Source organism: Vulpes lagopus, chromosome 20, assembly GCF_018345385.1.
Source record: "Vulpes lagopus strain Blue_001 chromosome 20, ASM1834538v1, whole genome shotgun sequence".
Taxonomy (NCBI): domain Eukaryota; kingdom Metazoa; phylum Chordata; class Mammalia; order Carnivora; family Canidae; genus Vulpes; species Vulpes lagopus.
Genome location: NC_054843.1, coordinates 5,150,024 through 5,165,990, shown reverse-complemented (window position 1 = coordinate 5,165,990; position 15,967 = coordinate 5,150,024). Strand labels below are relative to the sequence as shown.

At 44.7% G+C, this 15,967-nt stretch overlaps 1 protein-coding gene across 1 annotated transcript in view; it reads right to left on the bottom strand.

Moving 5' to 3' along the window:
* The window catches only part of DSCAM (DS cell adhesion molecule), a 310,241-nt gene that overhangs the window by 99,008 nt on the left and 195,266 nt on the right, over nt 1-15,967 (bottom strand). The window lies entirely within an intron of this gene.

Sequence of the window (15,967 nt, the reverse complement as noted above, 5' to 3'; positions counted from 1 at the left end):
TCAGGGCTGCTAGCCGTGAACCCAGGCACAGCTTGCTGTTGGCCAGATGCTCTCCCTTGGGAAGACTGAAACAACGGGGGCATTCATGTTGCCTCAGGGACACCGGCCATCACCCAGGGGCACTGCTCTTCACACCTCACCAGCAGAATCTCCTGAGTTAGAGCTACTCTGCCAGCTTGTTCGAGGTGAGGGGGGAGCAGGAACGATTTTTTACAAAAGGGTCCCTGCCCTTGTGGAGCTTACACTCTAATGGAATGTTCCAGAATAGAGTTGTTTCCAGTTGAAAGCTGCACGTGGAAGGAGTCCGCCACTGACATGAAGGCATAAATCATTTTGGAATCATTTCAGGGTGATCTAAATGGGGCAGGGGTGAGGCTATAGTCAGCTGCTGTCTGCTAAGGACAAAGGGTCTTCTCAGTCAAAGGCAGAATACTTTAGCTGGTGTCTTGGACTTTTAAAAGAAACTTTTAAAGTATAACACATCAGCAATGTTCTAAAGTTAATAAATGTTTTGTAGACTTTCAGGCAGTCAAGAGGTATGTGTGTGCGCAAGTGTGAATGTATGAGTGCGTTATGGCTGTGTGCGAGTGCATGTGTGTATGTATGTGTGTGTGTTATGTCTGTGAGTACATGTGTATATGTGTGTCGTATCTGTGTGCATGTGTGTATGTGAGTGTGTGAACATGTGTATGTGTTGTGTCTGTGTGTGTATGTGAGTACATCTGTGAGCAAGTGTGTGTGCATGTTTGAGTACATGCATGTATGAGCACGTGTATATGTGTGTTGTGTCTGTGCGTATGTGACTGTGAGCAAGTGTGCATGTGTGAGTACGTGTGTATGTGTGTATGAGCACGTGAATATGTGTGCTGTCTGTGTGTGCATGTGTGTAAGTACGTGAGTGGGTGAGCAAGTGTGCATGGGTCTTATATCTGTGTGTGGATGTGTGAGTACATGAGTGTATGTATGCAAGTGTGCATGTGTTATGTCTGTGTGTGCATGTGAGTACGTGAGTGAGCAAGTATGTATGTGTTACATCTGTGTGTGCATGTGTGTGAGTACATGAGTGTACATATGCAAGTGTGCATGTGTGTTACATCTGTGTGTGCATGTGTGTGAGCACGAGTGTACATATGCAAGTGTGTTATGTCTGTGTGCATGTGTGCGAGCACGTGAGTGTATGTATGCAAGTGTGCATGTATGTTACGTCTGTGTGTGCATGTGTGTGAGTACATGAGTGTACTATGCAAGTGTGCATGTGTGTTACATCTGTGTGTGCATGTGTGTGAGCATGTGAGTGTACGTATGCAAGTGTGCATGTGTGTTACATCTGTGTGCATGTGTGCGAGTATGTGAGTGTATGTATGCAACTGTGCATGTGTGTTATGTCTGTGTGTGCATGTGTGTGAGTATGTGAGTGTACGTATGCAAGTGTGCATGTGAGTACGTGAGTGTATGTATGCAAGTGTGCATGTGTGTTACATCTGTGTGTGCATGTGTGTGAGCACATGAGTGTACGTATGCAAGTGTGCATGTGTGTTATGTCTGTGTGCATGTGTGTGAGCACATGTGTGTATGCACGTGTGTGTCTGTTTCACTGCAGACCATGGGTTTGGATCTCTCAGAGCCATGAAAGGCTTCCTCTGCCCGGGAAGCACCAGGCGCCCATCTGGAGAGGGGGTTAACCCCTAGGAAACCACAGAGAGTCTCGAGTGTTCAAGCGTCCGGCTCCGGGCAGCGAAGGCGCGGACAGCCAGGCGGTGGCAAACTCAGCGGTTGGAAGAGGCTGCCCCGCGGGCTTGGAAGGGTGGCCAGGGCCGGCGACTGGGAGGTGAGCAGGGTGCGGGGGGCCTGCAGAGACAGTGGGGAGAGGCAGGGCGGCGGGGGGAGTGGAGGGTGCCCGGCACACAGCCCTGAGGATCGGGGGCGGCTAACAGACAGGGCAGGGCTGCCGGGTGGGCACGATCCGAGCCAGCGGGTCCACACAGGGGGGCAGCAGAAGGAGGCTCCAGGCGGCACTAATGAATTTCAGCCAATATTTATGCATTGCCCAATATGCCCCCCCCAGGGGGATCAGATCACAGCGCCCGCTGTGTTTGGGTGTTTGTTGGTCCGAGCTGTACAGGAGCAGGAAACTCACATTCTTAAAAGCAAACTTCCTCATTTCTGGTTTTCTTGGATTGGGACTGCTTTCAACAATCAGTCTGATTTCACGCATGCACACGGTCCCAGTGGGGATCCATGACACAGTCCCGTAAATCATTACTTTCTGCGTCAAGTTGGCACTGTTACACCCTGACATGACGGCTTTTCTCTTTTTTATAAGCAAATCTCTATGCAATCTTGTTTTTCCAGTGATGAGCTATGACTTTTCACTTTGTATGAAATCAGATCTAAAGATCTTAGATTTGGGGGGCACCCGGGTGGCTCAGTGGTTGAGCACCTGCCTTGGGCGCAGGGCGTGGTCCTGGAGTCCTGGGATCAAGTTCCACATCGGGATCCCCGCAGGGAGCCTGCTTCTCCTTCTGCCTGTGTCTCTGCCTCTCTCTGTGTCTCTCATGAATAAATAAATAAAATCTTAAAAAATTAACAAAAAGATTTCAAAAAAAGATCTCAGATTTTGAAAATTTGAATTCCATGGAAATTGTTTTACCACAATCACTGAATTTGCATTTATGCCATATAATTAATAAAATTTATTTCCCCGCAAGACTTATCTATAAGTCAAATTTAAAACAGATATTTTTATGTATTTAGTTTTAAAGATTTTCTTTATTTATTCGTGAGACACAGAGAGAGAGGCAGAGACACAGGTAGAGGGAGAAGCAGGCTCCTCCCTCCTCACAGGGAGGAGAACCTGATGCGGGACTCCATCCCAGGACCCTGGGATCACGACCTGAGCCAAAGGCAGATGCTCAACCACTAAGTCACCCGGGTATCCTGACATTTTTCTTATTTCACATAGTTTTTAAATTTTAAATACAGTGACCCAAATATAAATGATATATACTTTTTAAGATTAGTTTATGCTCATTAAATATTCTAGTCTTTCAACTGGCTCCCTGTATAGGTTAAGAACCTACTAAGTCAGGATCACAGTGTGATGGTTATGGCATCAGGTCAAGAAGCAAGTGAAGGGGGTAGATGCAAATGCCCATCAGAAAATGTTCACATAAAAATATTTTTAAAAAATGTTCACTTAGAGCAGCAACCACTGTAGTTAAATCTTCCACAAGGAGAGGGACTGCATGCTGACTCCTAGCATCTTGGGTTTGGGGGATTAATGATTTGATCTGGTTGCACACGTAGGGTGGAGAAGACTTCTTTTTTCCCCTCCCGCAGGTGAGAATGCATTCTAACTGGCTTAATTATGATGGACATTTTTAACCAAAGAAACATTTAACAAATCACATGAAGAGAAAGTATTGTTTTCGTGCACAAAAACAAGTCAAAATTCTAACTATGTCAGGCAAAGTTTAAGTTTTATTATTATTTTGTCGGCTGGATAGTCAGATTTCTACTTAGGGATGTGTTTACATTAAAGAAATCCTTGAGAACATACTGAAAACTCAGATCTCTTTTTAAAAATCCATAAACAGAGGAGTTTTATACATTCAGTATAGGGAATTTTAGGGACTGTGGCGCAAATTGCAAAGGGTTTTGAGAGTGACCCTGGAGACTGTCTCTGACTTGAATGGACAAGAAACCAGCGGTGACAGGGTGTATGGAATAGTCTGGCAATGGGCCTCATGTCATCCCATGGATATCTTTTACTTAAAATGGGTTTTATATGATGCTTTAAACATCTGTGCCTTGGAGTATGCACTTACCTGGGATAAAGGTAGGTGTGTGTAAGGGAGAAATCCTAGTGGGGAAGACAGTTTTAGAATACAATTCTCTAGCCGTTAAACAGCATCAAATTGTGACTGACACAATGGGTCAAGAATAATTATTTGTTTCATGAAACTAAATGAATGAAATTAATAGTGGAGTAGGAAGAAAAGAAAAAGAGGGAATCTGGTAGAGATCTTGAAGATACTTTGAATCTGGGTTGCAGATACCGGAGAAGGCTAATGTCCTAAGAAACCACTTCAATCACGCCCCCCTTCTCCCCACATCTCAGCAGTAACCATTGTGAGATTTAAGCCTGGCTGCAGTCTTTCCAGGGAAATGTCCCTTGGATGTTCCCTGGTGACCTAGGATTCTCTCTGGCTGCTTCAACAAGCATGGAAGTCCCAACTTTCTTGTGTTTTCCCATCTCATGAAAGGCCTCATCAGAGACTGCCTTTCTTCCTCCTCTATCAAAGCCCAACTCATTCTTCACAGCCAGCTCAACTTCCAGCTCATCTGCTTCCTTCAACTGCCTGCGTCCAAGGAGTTCTCTATCCTCCAGCCTCCGCCTGCACACACTGATTCACCATCAGCTCAGCAAGAACTGACCGCTTCCATCCCTTCCTGTCGCCACTATTCCATATTGAATGTCTGCTTTCCAAGGACTTGATTGCAAGCTCCAAGTGCCTAAGGATTCTCACGAATAGGTTTGAAATCTCACCCACTCACTTGTCCAAAACAGGCCTTCAGCACAGTGGGCATTCTCAGAAAATGTTACTGTAGATGCAGAAGAGAATGGTTTTGAGCATATATGGGGCACAAAAATAGTGATGGGTAGAAATGACGTCAGTTGCAGGTTTATAATCTGGGTACAGGGCTAATGAGAACAGTTTGAAGATAGAAGATGCCCAGACTCCAGGCCCGTGATGTAGCTGTTGGTCAGAGGCCTGGACTAGCCAATACAGAAGGATCTCTCAGGGGCACCGTGAAACTCAGACCCAAATCGAGAGCTGGCTTCCATGTGGTCGCTCAGCATGGCAGCTCATGTGTCAGGATGAGAGACACAGGCATGGCTTAGAGGGGTCCGGCTTCACTTCTCAGACCCCATCAAGGAAAGAAAAATAGCACCTGGAGAGCCGACTTACTTGGACAATGTCATCCTTTTTCTTTTCCTTTTTAAAACAGTGATTCTAGAGAGTTTGTTCACTTGTTCCGGGCAGCTCATGGGTTACATGTTTTTTAGAATAAGGATCATTTAAGCCAGACTCACAGATTGACAGCAAATCTCACTTGGCAACCAGTCTTCCTAATACATAATAAAGGAAGACTTTGGAGGGTAAGTGAATGGAAAAAAGAAAAAAGAGAAAAGAAGAAAAGTCTAAAGTTCACTGTGTGTCACTGAATTCAACAATCTGAGGCCCTTTCTTTGCTGGAAGATGCTGTTATTTACAGACCACTCTGATTCACGCGTGTTCTGTTTCGATCTTCTCTCAAGCCCCTTCGAGGGGACTCCAGTTCTGAGAAAAGCCCTTCTCTATCCACTATTGTGTTTCCCATGTAGGGGTTAATTATTTTTCTGTGTTGAATACTACTCTTCCTTTCATTTACCTTTGGATCCGGTAATGAGCCTGGTTTCTTTCCATTTGTCTCATTGATCTGCCATCTGGGGTGCTCTCTCCCCTGTCTAGCTCTGGCATTTTTTTTTCCTCCTGTAGTCTCTCTAAACAGCCTTCTTTCATCCCTTCCAAATGTCCTTCCACCAGCCTCTGCCCCCCACCCCCCAACTCCCACTCCCTTTAAGAAACTGTCTCTTTTGATCTCCATGACAACAGCAGCACCGCATCAGTGTATGTGCGTGGTGTGCCATTGCCTGCATTGCATGTGTCCGTCCAAATGAGCCTTGGAGCTGCCTGTGGCGGATACAGAGGTCTTTAAAAAGTCGGTAAAAACAGGGGTGTGGGAACGCTCAGAGCACCATCAAGGACGTGAGTAATTAGAACAGGCCATCTCTTCTTTAGGAAGCCACCGGCCAGGTCCTATTTCTGGCACACTTCCCTCCCCCCTGCCCAGCACAGGTGAATGGACTGTGCTCAATGCCAGGATTCGCCCGCTGACCAACCGGGAGAGCACAAACCTCGACTGCAGGTTCCTGCACTCCAAGAACACCCACCATATTACTCGGTCATGTTGAGTAACTCAGGTGAAAAATGAATTGAACATTTTCCTCTCAGGTTCCTCCAAATTCACTTAAAATGTAACCTGTCATCATTCCCCTTTTATTACAGGGGGTTGAGGACTGTCTTTCTTATCTCCGTGTACTCCCTCCACCCCCGTCCCTGTTCCCCTACATAAATAGCAGCTACTTGGTAAGCCGGCTCAGGGAACGGGATGCGTTCAAGTGAGCAGTCTGCACAGGTGCCTGTCCTCTGCAAGGGGAGGCCTGCAAGTGAACCTGTGATGAAAGTAGAGCACGGCGCTTGCAGGGCGGAGGGCTGGCACAGGGTAGCATGGAAGGGGAAAGGGGCAGGTGCCTTTTCCCCTTGTGGCAGAAAGATTCCCAGAGAAGGGGCACTTCATCTGAGCCTCTAGGAAGAGCAGCCGTTGCTGCGGAGGGACAGCCTCACAGGCATGCCATCAGCCTGCCCCACGGCACTCGGGCGAGATAACTGGAGATGCCACCAGAAGGAACAGCTCCAAGTGAGCCTTCAGAAGGTTTCAGCGGTGACTGTAGGGGTGTGGGGGTGGGCATGGCAGGAGTGTGCAGGAAGCTAGGGAAACCGTTTTGAACGAAGGGGGGGCAGGAGCCGGTGATCTGTGTTGACAAAGCCCCCCCCGCCCCCCCCCCCCGGGGGGAGGATTCTGGTGCACGCTCATGCTCAAGTCTGAGAACCACGGTTGCTGTCTTGGGGCATCGTTACAAGGTTGAGTATTGGCCTCGCTTAGGATGGATGACGTAGTCCAAAGCAACAATTGCGCATTTCCAATTTTTCAGGTCACTAATAACGCATCTTCCTGGTCTTTTTTTGCAGAACAAAAAGGAACAAATGCAACGACTATCAGACCTTCATGGTCCTGTGAGTGGCACAGCAGTCGAGGGGCTGTGCTGCAGGGGGGGCCCGGTTGGGGGAGGAACAGCTGCCTTGCTGGATGGAGCCCTGGTGGAGCAGCTGCTGCAGCTGCACGGACGGTGGGTTCTGAGGAAGCGGCGCCAGAGTGGAGGGTGCTCCCATCATTGCGCCGGAGCATGTTTGCACTCCCGGATCTGCCCTTCGGGCCGCACTAAATACAAAGGCCACACCATAGGTCTCCTCCGAGGGGCATGCACGGCGACTGTCCACTGAGCGGCCAGGACAGAGTGAGGGGCCACTGTTATGAAATAAGAAGTGGACGCATGATCTGACCATGAGACGTGCTCAGAACACAGCGGCTACTGAGTCCAGGTCTGAGAATTAAGGAGGAATGATGGAGCTTTGACAGATGCACACTAGTGAGAGGCCAAGAAGTTGACTCGAAGCTGGTAGTCACTGTGTTCTAGTCAGATCTGGCAGCTGGGGTGGAGGCGGCGGCCAAGCGTGTGCTTGGAAAACACATGTAGAATTATAGAAACAGGCTCTCACAATTTTATGGGATGAAATTGAGGTTAACTATTGCATAACAGGACTTTATTTAATTTCTAAAGTGTGGGGTGGCTCTCACTTTATTCATTCATTCATTCATTCATTCATTCATCCAACCAACCAGCCAAGCCAACCAACATGTGGAAGAGCTACTCTTGCTGGACGTCCTCTTGTTTCTGAATTTCTCTGTTCTTTGCATCCCACACTGTCTGGTAACCACACACAGCATTTCTCAGCAGCCTTAAAGCCTTATCCAGTGGTTTCTGCCAAAGACCTAACAAAGGAATTCATAGCACATACATAGACCCTACCTGGTGTTATATGCAGTGGCTCTGAGAGCTGGTCTCCTGAATATCTCATATTTAATATTCAGAGCCTCTAGATGTCTCGATGTTTCTGAGAGACAGAGTTGGCCAGAAGGGTGATGGCGCATAGTGTCCCAGAGTGTGGGGGTGGAGTACGATGGAGAGAAGTAATGCAGAGAGTGGAGGTGCCCAGGTTCGGGGCAAGGAAAGAGCAGGGAGACAGTGGGAAGGGGCTGCAGGAAGACCTTTCCACAGGCCAACAAGAGGTGTAGGCAGGGCCCAGCCAGGAAAGAATGCACCTGGAGACTGTGAGGTTTTGGGAGACGGTCTCACCTGTATGTCTAGACACTGTGCAGGCAATAGGGATGTGGAGGGAAAGCGGTTTGGGTTAGGATGCCAAGAAGGATGTATACTAGTCTGTGAGCATAAGGCTGGGATCCCAACAGTTTAGTGGTAGCTGAGTGATCTGAAAAGACCTGGTGCCTCCTATGCAGACTGAAGGACACAACCTACAGTAGCTTTTACTACGTGGAAGTCCCTGGGGATGGCAGGGTGGCCACGGAGATCTGGGGGGTACAGCTGGTCCAGATTTGCTAACCAAGTGCAAAAGGCAGTGTTTTCAAAAGTATTAGAGTCTTTGTAAAGGAATGGCCTGCCTCAGTGGTACGAAGAGTTGCTGCTGTCATTGTCTTTGTAACTTCTGAAGGGTAAGGTCTGTCCTGAAGGACCGAAGAAGATCCGAAGTTCAGCAGGAACTGCTGAATGAAAGGAAGGCTTTACCTTCATGCCTGGAAAGAGTCCCTTGGTGCTTTAACTCTCTGTTCAAAGAGCCAAGTAACAGGAAGCTCTTTGTGACGTATTCCAATTGCCTGTGGCCGCTTCCCAGGTGTTGTCGTGTTCAGTAAAGCATGGTTGACAAACTTATGGTCCCAGGGCCAAGTCTATTTGGCCATGTCTTCTATAAGGTCCTTAGCTAAGGATGTAGGACACAGTGTTGTAGACTGAATCAACGAGTAGGGTGCAGGGTAGAAATTCGTGGGGCGGGCTGGGGTTGGAGGTGGGGTGGGTGGGAGGTCAGCAAAGGTGGAAGGCGAGGCACCTCCATGAGCGCAGAGTCAGACGGAGGCCAGGGTTTGGGCTGGGTGCTTGATGGCTGTAGTGCAATTCTTGCTGGGATGGCAAAGTTCTAACCCCTGTTCTATCGGAAGAAGACCCGCAAGGCCTGCATCAACGGCAGACTCTTGGTCATGGATTGACTATCTACCACGTACACTTTATGTCATGATTGAAGCCGAGAGGGGCATTGTTTCCATGGAGCTATTTACCTTTGTATCTTATCTGTGCTTGGGTAATGAAGAGCATTAGCCCCAACTGAAGGGATTTCAGGCGTGAACACTCATGAATGGATAATGGAGGAGAAGAGCATTGAGGGAATGCCCAATAGGATAGGTTCTTCTGTCAGAAACATGCTATCCTGGACATGAGATCCCCCAGGGAGCACTCCAGTTCTCAGAGAGGGGGTGTGCCTGACACAAGCCCAAATGCAGAGAGAGCCTCAGGTGCTGTACAGAGCCCCGGTGGTGACCCTGCTCATTCTCTGCCCTCTGACCTTCCTCTCTTGGATGACTTCCAGACATCCATAGCAACATGCCTCCTGATTTCTTCTGTTATTTATATAAAAAACGGGGCTCATTGCCTACTTCAGATTGTAACTTTCAGAGAAAAACAAAAATGACAATATATCTTTAAAAGGTAGAATTGTTTCGTTTCCTATATTCCTACGATTACCCTAAGCACACGGCACTTTTATTTCACTGCAGAAGTTAAAATTTTCAAAAGAACGGGCTCACGGGAGGAATGCATCGCAAGAGTCACAAGAATGTAAAACTAGTTTTTAGAGATTTTAATACAAAGAGGAGCTGGCTTTTAAAAAAAATTATGGGGGACACCTGGGTGGCTCAGTGGTTGAGCATCTGCCTTCGGCTCAGGGCATGACCCTGGGGTCCCGGGATCGAGTCCCACATCGGGCTCCCTGCATGGAGCCTGCTTCTCCCTCTGTCTGTGTCTCTGCCTCTTTCTCTGTGTCTGTCATGAATGAATAAATAAAATCTTAAAAAAATAAAATAAAAAAATTATGGGAGGTTACCCTGAGGTAGAGTTAGTTCATTACATCTTAGTGCATTAAGTTAAATGCATTTGTATTGGTGAAATGAATCTGAAAGCATACATTGTGTTTTTTCTGTTCTGTTTCATGTTACCATGAAAACAGAATGTGGAAACTAGATGCAGAGAAGTGTCCTACAGCAACTGGCTCATGCTGTCCGGGCTGGAGTTCTTCCTGAAACAGACCACAAAGAACTTTGTCCAGCCTGGTTTTAAATGGTAAAGGCAACATCAGATTTCTTCCTTTGCCTTAGGTCCAGGATATAACAGGTGTCATCTGAGGTCTATGACATTCTTGGTTGGACATGTTTTCCTTTATTCATTTGATTTTTCCTTCTAACACCTGTGCTCATTTACTAACTTATCTACCTTATTTGATTTCTTTGATGAGAAATGTGTTATCAGTAAAATGGCTTAATGAGGGCTCTCTAGGAAAAGGAGGCACATAAAATAGTGTTTCCACTCACTTGCTCACTTGATGGATGCCAATCAGCTCATTTATAATACTTAGCTCCAAATTCACTGCAACTTGAATTTCTGGTTTGTTCTGTTTAAAATGGAGTTAGCATTTCATGAGAACGAGTAAAACTACACCTGAGACCGTTTTATGAGTATTTTTCTTAAAATCACTACCTGCCCATCAATTATTAGGAATTAATCAATTATTTAAAATAAAATATTTATTTATTTATTTTTGTCAGACAAATTTCACAATATTTACATTTACTGGGGTGTACTGTTAGCAGGAAGGGCTGTGTCATCCAGAGCCACCAGGGTGCCAGCATCCAGGATGAAGATCAAAATGAAGACTGTCATTCAAGGGCCCAACCTAGAGATGTTACAGTGCCCTGATGTCCTTCATCCTCTCTGTTACCCAGTCAGTGCTGAGAGATGAGTGGGGAACATAATACTCAGGCATGTTTGGAACAGAACTAGTGTAAAAAGGGTTTGAGTTTCAGTAAAGACTAACTTGCTTGGGGTCATTTCTATTAGGTGTAGAAATGGGAGTAATATCTAATTTTCCTAAAGTCTAGGGGCACCTGAGTGGCTCAGTAGGTTAAGCGTCTGCCTTCAGCTCAGGTCACAGTCCCATGGTCCTGGGATCAAGCCCTATGTCAGGCTCCCTGGTCAGCAAGGAGCCTGTTTCTCCTTCTCCCTCTGACCCTCCATCTGATTGTGCTCATTCTCTGCCAAATAAATAAATAAAATTGTAAAAAAAATTTTTTTCCTGAAGTCTATTCCAGTACTTTTTATATTATTTTATATATTATATATTCTTATTATATGTAACTTGTTGTAGATACGTTTAACTTATGTTGATCCTACTCAATGCATAATGAAGTGTTGTCCAGTGATATTTTTGCATATACTCTTCATTTTTCATTGAAAGTATTATATATTCATATATATATATATCCCCATAAGATTTCATAGCAAAAATTATGCACAGTGTACTTAATAGACAAGTAATTTTCAATATTATTCAATCATGAGCAACTTTTATCCTGATGTCCCAACTTTAGGATGTAATTCACTTGTAAAATGTGATGTTGATGTATCAGACAAAGAAAGACCCATGGCTGGTTACCAGTAAATGTCCAGAATGCTCTTTTAGTTATGACCTCACAATTCTTATGCATTGTTCTTATTTGCATTTTGACAATATGTTCTCTGTCAAGGCAAAAATACCATCCATGCCTCCTGACTCATTGTAACCTAGCAGTTTAGAATCTAACAGCCCTGAAACATAATTACGGAAGTGCCTGCTCTCTGACGTCTTGCATTGTCAGCTTCATCCAGGCTCAGTGTGAAGCTTTCAGAACAAACCATCTGAAAGGACTTCCAGCTGATGGATAGAGATGGCCTGGGTCCTAGTCCTTAGTCCAAGCCCAATTTGTGTCCTGTCAGGGTCAATTAGCTGGAGCGCTACACTGGGATGTGCCTCCTATGCTGAGTCCAAGCCAACCTCTCCAGCATGCCTGGTGTCAGAACTGGACCCACACTCCTGGCGGCTGAGCAGCCTTTGGAAAGGTGGCCAGCATCCTTTTTCTGTCCTCAGGGGTTGGGAACCAAGAGAATTTCCTGCTTAGGTTGGGAGGCCAGCCAGGACCCTTTGGGCAGGCTGGCTCTGCTCTGGGAGAGATAACTAGGGTCACTGGTGAAAGCCAGTCACATGGCTAAACCAGGAGGGCTAATCCAAGGGATAGATGGAGAGAGATGAGAAATATATGCCAAATGAGGCAAATAAGCAATGAATGCTTTTATTAAAGGGATTTGTATATTTTATACATGCACAAAAAAGATGGGAATAGAATCCAAGGGTTTCCAAAAGAAAAGGTAGCCCCTCTTGATATGAATATTTTAACATGAATGTAAACAAAATAAATACCTCGTGTATTCATTTAACAAATATTTAAATATACTTCTGGGGATATAGTGACCAAACAAAAACAAAACAAACAACATAAAAATATGCCCTCTACTCTCATAGAGCTAGTCAACTGTCAGGAGTTGAGAGGGAATACTCCTCGGATATGTGGATGACCAAGAGGTTTTGAAATCAGTTTGAATTTTTCTTCTCTTGTTAGAGGGGAAAGAGGCTGCCGGTTAATATGAGAAGGGCTGACGGTTCCTTAAATATTTGTAAGACATGTTGGTCACTGGGATTTTTTAATAAAGCTGCTGTAAATCCAGCCCTAGAACAAATTGATTAAGAAATGTAAATTTTGTAATTTTTCCTAGCCTGAGGATTAAAGTGAGAGTCAAGGAATGAAATAAAATTAATTTCAAGCCAACCCTTTTGAGTTTCAACGGCTGTTGGAAAAAGGGATGTTGACCTACTACTCCAGCTATGCCAAGGTTAAGTTTACATTTGGAAAGAAAGAGAGAGGAGGGAGAAATTACATTTTTTCCTATTTTCTCTAATATTAAAGTTGAGTAAAATTTATAACATGAAGTTAGAAGGAACAAGACAAGAAACTAATATTGGTTGAACTTACTAAGCACAAGCCACAGTCTTGGCACTTCATGTACCTTAGCTTATCGGTTGCTTAGAAACCGGTCGGAAAACCTCGGTGAGGGTCCTCAGTCTGACAGTCCGAAGCCCCCAGATTTCAGGCAAATCCCTCCAATGTCAGGAATTTGTACAAAACCCGGTATACCCAGTGCACAGATCTAATGGCATAATGTATGAAAAGTTGAGTACCATGCCTGGCTGGGGGCAAAAACTCAGAAAGACTGCTTTCCCAGGGATCCCAGCCAGGAAATACTAGAATCTAGAATGGAAGACAGTCCTCTTCCAATGTGGCATGCCATTTCCTGGGTAGAGGGATTTATTTATTCATTTTTATTTATTTTTATTTATTTATTTTTATTTTTATTTATTTATTTTTTGGGGGTAGAGGGATTTAGATGCAGGAGTCAAGAGGAGCCTGCATTTTATTAAATCATTATGATGAAGGTCACTGGCAATAACGCAGTTCTGTTTTTAAATGACAAGCTAAGCCACTTTCCCACTGTAAGAGCTCATCTGGGAAACATAACATATTGCAATGATGCCTCAATTAGCTGGAATTACTGGGGATTGTGCAGATGTGGTGTTTTAGTTAAAAGTAGTCTTTGGATTACTTAAATTTAATTAAATTCCTAAATATGCAATGTTCAAATTTTATGGAAATAGGTATCCTTTGGCAACGTTGCTCATTTTAAATAAAATCCAGCCAGACGGTTTGATATAGAGCGGCCAGAAAGTGGCAAAATCATTTTCAGGACTTTCTCCGGAGTCATCAGTCGGACAACCATTTTTAGCACTGGAATATTTAAACAGTTGAGAATTTCATAGTTTTGGGATAGTGTATGGCTCTTAAAAAGACTCCTCATCTAAAACGAAAGGAAATATTTACATCAATAGGAAAAAAAATCTCTGCCTTAAATTGCATCCTCTTTAGAAATGTTTTGAGATACTTAGTAATATTAAATATTTCGGATATTTAAGGTTTTATGTTATGACCACATGCAAATAGCGGGCAAACTGTCCTTCATTTGTAATAAAATGGGATACATTGATTCTGAGACTGAGCAGAAGAGAAAGTGGCAGACACTGTTCAAAAGAGGCTTGTTCTATCAATATTTTGACACTTAAGGAAATAGACCATAATTTTCTGAAAAATCAAAGAATTCTCCTTTAGTTTTACAATTTACATGTATGTAAACAGATATATCATCAACAATCAGAAACTTTAAGTATTGTTGCTGATTTTTTAAGATTTTCTTTATTTATTTGAGATGAGAAGCGGGGAGCAGAGGGAAAGGGATGAGCAGACTCTCCGCTGAGCGCCAAGCCCAACACGGGGCTCGATCTCACAACCCTGAGATCATGACTTCAGATGAAATCAGGAGTCAGACACCTAACTGACTGACCCACCCAGGCACCCCCATATTCTTTCTGATTCTGAATAATCTCTACAAAAACGACAAGAAATTGTATTTGCTTATGCAAACCCTTCTATTTTTCAAAGAGGAGGAACAAGAGCTAGAACGTGAATCTTTATTATCATTTACTTCCTTTTTATTTATTTAGAACCACTTATGTTATCTCTCAAGTTCCTGTCAAGGCACTGTTCAGCATTTTTATTTCACTCCAAAGGCATAAAGGTATTAAAAGCCCAATTTAATATGGCACTGGATCTTGGACGTCCTCCTGAAGGCTGACATTTGATGTGACATGCAGAGGGCCATTTCCTCTGACACTTATCACAAATTTTTTGAACCATTACTGTCATTTATTTTTCGATAAATTACAGTAGAAAGCCATATGTAAAGTGGTTCATCTGTGTGCTCGCCCGAGTGGTGATCACAGCTTTGGGCGCCCACCAGAGTAGGCTCCGGGGAACTTCACTGGAGGATGAGGGAATATTACAGCCTGGGGTTCACAGTTCCTCAAAGCTTCTCTACAGCAGTGTCTGAAAGACCTAATGCTTCAGAGGCTACTGTGATTTGGAACACTTGTGCTGTGGACCTCATCATTCTCAACCTGCAGATGTCCTCACCCGATCATTTGTTCCCTCATTCATTCATTCTTTCATTTATGCCAACATGCCAGCCATTGGGGGGCCAGAGATGAACAAGACTCCCTGATCTTAAGCAGCTCACAGAACAACAGAAGAGGTGCAGGCAAACAGAAGATAGAACCCATGTGATGGGGGCCTCACTGAGCTGTCCCCAAGAGTGAGGGTCCCACAGAGGCTCAGACAATTTACTTACATTTTGGAGATGCAGCACACATCTTCACAGAGAGTCATGCAGCACAGGTCAGGGGGTGAGTGTTACCGTGGGTGTTGGCATTGACAGCAAAGGAAGAGGGGGACGCCAGCTGTGGGCACGTGAATGGCCTGTTGTAACAGGGGGTGACAGCCTGCAGCCAATACTGAATGGCCTCATGAGACCTATGGCTCTTGGTCTACATTCAGTGGGTCCCAGGGAACCTTCACCAGACTTGAAACTTTAAAAGTTTGAATCTTTTCTATGGTGATAGGTATGGCTAACATAAAAAGGTAAAGTTGTGTTGTTTATTTTATTCAACAGAAGGGGTATGTCACAGACGTGTTGTTTATACAATAGTTATACAAAAATAATATCCAGGTCCAGTAGGTCACCAACATGCCCCAGACCTTTAAGAGTCTGAGAGTCTAAAACGGCTGTCTTGCCACCAAAGCCCCAGCACTGTTCTCCCCACTGTCTCCTCTCTCCACTTAGTGCATATTTTACTTCTGTCAGTTGTCCTGTGACCCTGAATGAGTTTCCAGCTCCGTCCTCCCACAGCTCCCATATTTCTATCCTGCTGACGGGGTGCGGGGCTCCCTCTCTGGGTTAATGTGATTTCTCTTTCTTTCTTTACTTCCTTCTCTCTTGCCCTTTCTGGTCAGTCTCCTTACACAAAATGTAAATCTGGGACTTTAACACCATAAAATCAAGACATATTTCATGCAACATATTGTCCTTTGCAGATCCTTTGGGTTGTAGATAAAAGCATAGAGTTTAGTTGGATCAGTGACG